General features: G+C 39.0%; 1 pseudogene; it reads right to left on the reverse strand.

Moving 5' to 3' along the window:
* Positions 1-6,426: 6,426 nt before the first annotated feature.
* LOC131493470 (large ribosomal subunit protein uL22-like) lies at positions 6,427-7,247 on the reverse strand (annotated as a pseudogene).
* Positions 7,248-8,058: the final 811 nt, after the last annotated feature.

Genomic DNA, 8,058 nt, shown 5'->3' on the forward strand with positions numbered 1-8,058 from the left:
CTTCTCCCCAAGGCTAGGAAACGTTACATAGTTTGGTCAGGTGAGACTCTTTTATCTGTTGTTCCAAAATGAATTGTCAGTGACTAAACTTTTTCCCTGAGTACATAGGCTTTCGACAGGAAAAGAGCCCAGTCTCTTTCACAAAGCTTCCTTATCATGGCATTATTTTTTTTTTCTTAGCATCTTTGCCTTTTAATATAAGTTTTGTTTTGGGGCGCCTGGGTGGCTCAGCTGGTTGAGCGTCTGACTTCTGCTCGGGTCATGATCTGTGAGTTCGAGTCCTGCGTTGGGCTCTGTGCTGACAGCTCAGAGCCTGGAGCCTGCTTCGAATTCTGTGTCTGCCTCTCTCTCTCTGCCCTTCCCTTGCTCATGCTCTGTCTCTCTCTCCTTCAAAAATAAATAAAAACACTAAAAAAATAAAGAAAAATAATAAAAGTTTTGATTTCATCATTTCTGAGTTTAACACATTTCTTCTAAAAATAGAGCTCTTTGCTTGTTCTGAAACTTAACTTCCACTTGGAGGTGACAGGGAATAAGGCTCACCATAATTCTGGGGTGACGCTTCCAGTGTTTCTTGGTCACAGACCCTTCATGGGACTCTGGATGCTCATGGCAAGAAGAAGTCCATTTGAAATCCATGGCACTGAATAAACAACAGAAAGTTCCAAGCTCCCACCTATGCCTGGTGTGGACCCACCCGAATGTGACTCACACACAGCCAGATGGCAACAGCCCTTCCTCCAGGAGGTATGGACAGAGGGATCTCACACACATCCACCAGAAGATGGCAGAGTCCCCTTCTAGCCCCACTGGTTAAGAATGTAAGTTCAGGGGCGCCTGGGTGGCTCAGTCGGTTGAGCGCCGACTTCGGCTCAGGTCACGATCTCGCGGTATGTGAGTTCGAGCCCCGCGTCAGGCTCTGTGCTGACTGCTCAGAACCTGGAGCCTGTTTCAGATTCTGTGTCTCCCTCTCTCTCTGACCCTCCCCCATTCATGCTCTGTCTCTGTCTCAAAAATAAATGTAAAAAAAAATAATAATAAAAAAATTAAAAAAAAGAATATAAATTCAGAAACATGCAAGACATAGGGATGCAGGGCTGAGGATGTTACACTCCTGCTCTGGGCCAATGAAGAACCCATGGCATTATTTTTGCCATGAACTCCAAAATGTCTGTTTTAAAACTTAAGGACTTGGGGTGCCTGGGTGGCTCAATTGGTTGAGTGTCCTACTTTTGATTTTGGCTCAGGTCCCAATCCCAGGGTCACATGATCGAGCCCCGCTTCAGGCTCTGTGATGAGTGTGGAGCCTGCTTAATATTCTCTCTCTCCCTCTTCCCCCTACCCCCAACTCATGCTGTCTTTCTTAATAAGTATATATATTTAAATAATATATAAATATACATATTTATATATTATTTATATATATTTATATATATATTTATATAAATAATATATATATAATTTAAGTGTATATATTTATATATATAAATATTTATATAAATAATATATATATTTAAAACGCAAGAACTAAACAGAGGGGCACCTGACTGGCAAAGTGGGTAGAATGTCTGACTCTTGATCTTGAGGTTGTGATTTCGAGCCTCACCTTGGGTGTAGAGACTATTTAACAATAAAGTCTTTTTTTTTCTTTAGAGAGAGAGAGGGTGCAAGTGAAGAAAGGGCAGAGAGAGAGGGGGAGAGAGACAGAGAGAAGCGGGGCTCACCCAAGGCAGGGCTCATGTTTACCCATAGTGGGCCATAAACTCACCTGAGGTGGGGCTCAAGCTCACCTGGTGTGGGATTCGAATTCAGGAACCCTGAGATCATGACCTGAGCTGAAGTCAGATGTTTAACCAACTGAGCCACCCAGGTGCCCTTAAAAATAAAATCTTAAAACAAAACAAAACAAAACAAAAAACAACAAACCTAAGGAGAGACTTTTTCTCTATGTATTTCTGCTATAAAAAATAATAATAGCTAATACACATTATATTTTATAATAATGGTACTATCTCACAGAGTTTTGGTGAGAATTAAATATGTTAATATGTATAAATTGCCCAACATAAGTTAGTACTCTACAAGTGTTTTGCTGGTCAAGCACTATTAATAAGCATTTTACATGCACTTTCACAACCTCATGAGGTAGGTACTACTATTATCCTCTTTTGCAGGCAAAGACACTAAGTAACAGTAATGTTATATGGGTCACATAGCTAGTAAGTGGCAAAGCTAGATTACAAGCCCAGGCTGCCAGGCTCCAAAGCCTTCACTCTGCCACACTGCTTCTGCCTCGGATAGGAAATAGAGGAGTTGTAGGTGGTAAAGTTTAGCATTTTACTTTTTATTTTATTTTTTTAATATGAAATTTATTGTCAAATTGCTTTCCATACAACACCCAGTGCTCATCCCAACAGGTGCCCTCCTCAAATGCCCATCACCCACTCTCCCCTCCCTCCCAAAGGTTAGCATTTTAAAATAGTGCTGCAACATTCTACTTTGAAAGGCACCAAAAAACTAAAATGGGATGATGAATAGATCAAAGGATGAATGCTGGAAACTCTGTGATAGAACAAGTGCATTAAAATGTTAATGGTAGAATAGTAGAATAGTGGTGCTTGTTGCAAAATTCTTTTAACTTTGTAGGGCACTTGGCTGGCTCAACTGGTGGAGCATGTGACCTCAGGGTTGTGTGTTCAAGCCCCATGTTGGATATAGAGATTACAAAAAAAAATTAGAAAATCTTAAAAAAAATTCTTTCAGCTTTTCTGTATGTTTGAAATTCTCCATGATAAAATGTTGAACATACTTCCCCAAATATTACTGCAACATATTTGCACCTTAAGAAGAGACACTGAGGTAGTTTTCTTTAAAAGAAAAAAAAATCTGTCCTATTTTGCATCCCATATGATAACACACATTTAATAGCTAAATTGTATAGGATAGGCAAAGTGCTACGGGGCTCTGAAATAAGAGCAAGCACAGTGGATTAGTCTGAAGACCTCACAGAAATTTAAAAGGTATGTCACTGTGAGTCCCATTTCTATGGATTGTGGCAAGTAAAGAAAAGGAGAAGAAAAGGACTAAATATACCATACTGAACACGGAGAATGAATCAGTAGAAGGCCCCAGTGCTGATAATCAAGGAATCAACTTTTTTTTTTTAAGTTTATTTATTTATTTTGAAAGAGTGGGAGAATGTGAGCATGAGCAGGTAAGGGCCAGAGAGAGAGAGAACCCCAAGCAGGATCCTCGCTATCAGTGCAGAGTCAGACATGGGGCTCAAACTCACAAACCATGAGATCATGACCTGAGCAGAAATCCAGAGTCCAGTGCTTAACCCAGGTGCCCCATGAATCAACATTTTTTAAGGAGGGAAGTTAGAAGCTGAATGCAAATTATGTGCAAATATTTAGATTGTATCCTTGGGCTATCAATGTTAATTTAATAGTAAGAAAAGCTAACATCTATTGAATGCTGATACACTCAGGACTATTCTAAGCATTTTACATGTATTAATTCATTTAATCCTCTCACTATGAGAGTAGGTTCTATTATTATTCCTATTTTACAGATGAGATAACTAAGGCACAGAGAGTTTAAATAACTTGCATAAAATAACACAGCTGAAAAGTGATGGAGCCCAAATTTGAAATTAGGCAAATTCATTTCCATCCCTGTGCTCTTTTTTTTAAATTTTTTTTAATGTTTTATTTATTTTTAAGACAGAGAGACAGAGCATGAGCAGGGGAGGGGCCCAGAGAAAGGGAGACACAGAATCTGAAGCAGGCTCCAGGCTCTGAGCTGTCAGCACAGAGCCCGACGCGGGGCTCAAACTCAAAACTATGAGATCATGACCTGAGCCGAAGTTGGATGCTTAACCAAATGAGCCACCCAGGCGCCCCTCCATCCCTGTGCTCTTAACCACTCCCTTACACTGTCTTTTGTTAGGATTTTAAGCAGAACTGCTTCATAATTTTTCTCTTTCCCACCTACTTTTAGAAGTAGACATAGGAGTCACAGATAACAAATGTTATTTTTACTTCTAACAAAATCTACATTAAGTGATGTGCAACCAAGTGAACTGGCTAGTAGTGGCTGAATTAGTTAGATTTACCTACCTAGTCATTGGGAGCACAAAACAGCTGTAGATCTCAACCACAAGTAAGATCACGTTTTGCTAAGGTCATGGCATGACAGAGGCTGAAAACCATAATGCATCCTTTCTGAGAACAGGCAAATCCAAACTGTGCAGGAGTGGCTGATCCACAAATGCTCATTTCCTTCTTCTAAACTGACTAATCAGGGGCACCTAAGTGACTCACTCAGTTAAGCATCAGACTCTTGATTTTGGCTCAGGTCATGATCTCACAGTTCGTGAGTTTGAGCCCCGCATAGGGCTCTGTGCTGACAGCACAGAGCCTGCTTTGGGGTCTCGGTCTCCTTTGCTCTCTCTCCCTCTCTTTGCCCCTCCCCCTTCTCAAAAATAAAAAAAACAGGGGCGCCTGGGTGGCTCTGTCAGTTAAGCGTCCAACTTCAGCTCAAGGTCATGATTTCGTGGCTCATGAGTTTGAGCTGTGAATCGGGCTCTACACTGGTGGTTTCAGAGCCTGCCTGGGATTCTCTCTCTCTGCTCCTTCCCTACTTGTGCTCTCCCTAAATATAAATATATAAATAAATAAATAAATGAAATTTGCATTAAAAAATACCGATTAATCAGGTAAGTCCTCCTTCCTCCCTCAGAGAGGAATGAATAAGAGGTACAGGTTCATGTGTCCTCCGATGAAAATTCCTCCCCATGGAAATAGTAGGAAATAAGTATCTTCTCACCCAGCACTTCTTAGTTATTAAATTCATCTGTATAAGAAGAAAACATACTGGCTACACACCCACACAAGTAATGTGGAGGCTTCCCAGAAAGTGCATATAATATTTGAAACTGAGGTACCCTTAGAAGAGCCTGGAGTATAGAAAACTAAGTAGAAGAACTTTTCCCAAAGCAGTATCTAGTTGAGATAATCCACTTAAAGCACTAAACACATTTCCTGGTTTGTTCTAAGTAGGCGATTAATCAATCTTCTTAGCTTCTATCTTTATTATTATTATTATTATTATTATTATTGTGATTGTTGTTCTGTACACAGCTACAATTCACTTTTTGTGTGAAAACACAGAGTAAAACACTTAAATGGCTGACCAAGTCTTGTCCAGAGTACAGACACATTTTATATTTTATAGCACCGTGAATTTTGCAGAGCACTTTAACATATATTATCTCATTTGATTCCCAGAACAACCCTGGTAAGGCAGATATTATAATGGAAATTGCATTTTGTGCAGGAGTTAGATTACAAAGTAACATGTAAGGTAAAAAAATCAAATATAATAAAAAATTAGTCACAAAATCCCTTAAAAGTTGCCCTTATAGTAGACAAGCATATAGTCTCTCCATTAATCTAATAGTTTTCTCCTCCATTGTCTGATGTGTCTTTGGTTTAATTCTACATATAACTAGCTTGCATTTAGGGGCCATGTTGTACAAAAAGATAAGAGCAGTATATTTAAACACTGAGATCTCATCCCATTTTCTGTACAAGATGCTCACATTATAAGATACATAAGGAAACTGAAACTAACTGTGGAAACAGCAACTTCATGGCACCCTTACATATATCCCTGTGTCCCATGCCCATTGAATAGAATTAATGGCAGCTTCACATTTAAATGGTTTTCCACTCATCCTTTCTCATACTTTTTAAGCAATGTTTGCTTTAATTTGAATAAGCTAAATAGACATATGTCTCAACTAAATCATCATGACTTGAGGTTTCAAGTGATTTAGTCAAAATCATGAGGCAGCAAACCCTAATCAATCTGATTTCTGTCACATCTTCCTTTAACTATACGATATCACATCCTCCCATTAGCCAGATAGTACAACTGAGGAGATCTTTACAAGCTCAAAATTAGGCATTTGCCTGATCAGATCCCATCTAGGCAGTGACTTCTCCCAGTGAAATCTTAGTGCAGATGTAGAAAAATGTTAAAATTAGTCTACCTAGACCAGAGCTCAGCAAAGACATAAGGCACATGTCCTTGTTCTTGTGAAAGTGCTATCACATCTTTAATGACTATTGTCAAGACCTCTCATCCACAAGACTGAAAAATACCCTGAAAGTGAAAAAGTGATTTACCAAGTGGCACTACAGAGTAAATTGTTTCACATTTGTTAAGTTGTGAGAACACAAAAATGATACCTCACTCAAACAGATGGAAGGGACGGTGGTATCAGCAACTTCATTTTTAAATATGAGATGTGACAACTATTGGTGTATGATATCAAAGAAAAAAATAAAGGTAGCCTCATGAAAATATGACCGCCATAAAATCAGCAAAACTGTAAAGTAATAATAACCATCATTTTTTTTTAACTTTTATTTGCATTTATTTTATACAGAATTTACTCTTGGGCCATAAGTTTTTGTTTCTTCAGTTTCTTCTGGGATATCTTTTTCTTCTGTGCAACCTCCTCTTCTGGTTTAGGAACAATCTGCTCTTTTTCAGTAAGGATCATCTCAATGTGGCAGGGAGAGCTCCCATGTGGGTTAATCCTACCATGAGCCCTAGAAGTTCTATGCCACATCTTGAGGGCTTTGTTCACCTGGATGTTCTCAATGACGAGAGAATCTACATCTAAACTCTGAAGTTCATCATTACTCTCTGCATTTTTAAGCATGTGCAGTAAAAATTCAGCACTCTTTTTGGGCCACTGAGCCTGTGTCCAGCCCCACTGTTTGGCCTGGGCACACCTCCCAACTCCACCATTATAGCCACAGAATGGCATACATTGCTTCTGAAAAGTGACATCTTTCAGATTCTTGGTGGCTTTTTGGATATGCATACTCTTGATGGCATGGACAGTTTCACATGTGTTCCTAAAAGTGAATGTGAAGATTTGAGCCTCTTTTTTTTATTATTATTTTTTTAATGTTTATTTATTTTTGAGAGTGAGAAAGAGAGGGGTGGGGGAGGGGTAGAAAGGGAGCCAGAGACATAGAATCCAAAGCAGGCTCCAGGCTCTGAGCTGTCAGCACAGAGCCCGACGCGGGGCTCAAACCCACAAACTGTGAGATCATGACCTGAGCCAAAGTCAGATGCTTAACTGACTGATCCACCCAGGCGCCCCTTGAGCCTCTTGATTTGCATGATTTCATAGGGTTTTCTGGGTCAAGTGAAGAGTGAACCATTTTCAGAGATCATCTCAGGCCACTTAGGGGAAGAGCAATAACCACCATTTTTGAGCACTCCAAATACATTGTTATAGTAAATCTTCACAGTATGATCCCCATTTTATAGATCAGAAAACTGAGATTCAGAGAGACTAAATAACTTATGAAAATTATATTTAGGAATTGGCAGAGCCAGAATCTGACCCTAGAACTATCACATCCAAAGCCCATACTCCTTCCAGAATATCATTCTGCACCTCAAATAATAAACCCTCCTTAGCAAGGGAATCAATTTTGAAAATACAGTATAGCTATCTCTTACACAGTAAGTTTTTAGCTCTCAAAATTTAATGAAGTTTTTCCTCACACTTCATCTCAATTATGTAAGAATATTTAAAAGCAAAACATGTAACCCATTAAGTATGTATATTGAATATACTGTACTAGAATGAAATGATGGCTCCCAAAGTGGAGGGTGGATTCACTCACAGTATCCTGTAGGGGGGAGCTTCAATTTATTCATGGGGCCTCATGGATGATGGTGGTAGAGAGGGGGTGATTCAGTCCCCTACCCTAAACTACAATATACACTATCAATATCAGAGTAAAGGAGTCATCAAACTGCTGGAGGTTTGAATGACAGATGTCTTGGAAAAGTAGATATCTTAAGACAAAAGTGAAATTAAGTTTTAAAAAAAATCTCTAAATTTTTAAACAGTTACTCAAAAAGATCTGTTGGCTAAAAATCTGAAATGATAGTTATAATACTATAATTCTTCTCTTTCTCTCAGCTAAATTTTCAATAGTAATCTTTACGTGGGCAAATACA

Source organism: Neofelis nebulosa, chromosome 2 (genome assembly GCF_028018385.1).
Source record: "Neofelis nebulosa isolate mNeoNeb1 chromosome 2, mNeoNeb1.pri, whole genome shotgun sequence".
Classification (NCBI taxonomy): domain Eukaryota; kingdom Metazoa; phylum Chordata; class Mammalia; order Carnivora; family Felidae; genus Neofelis; species Neofelis nebulosa.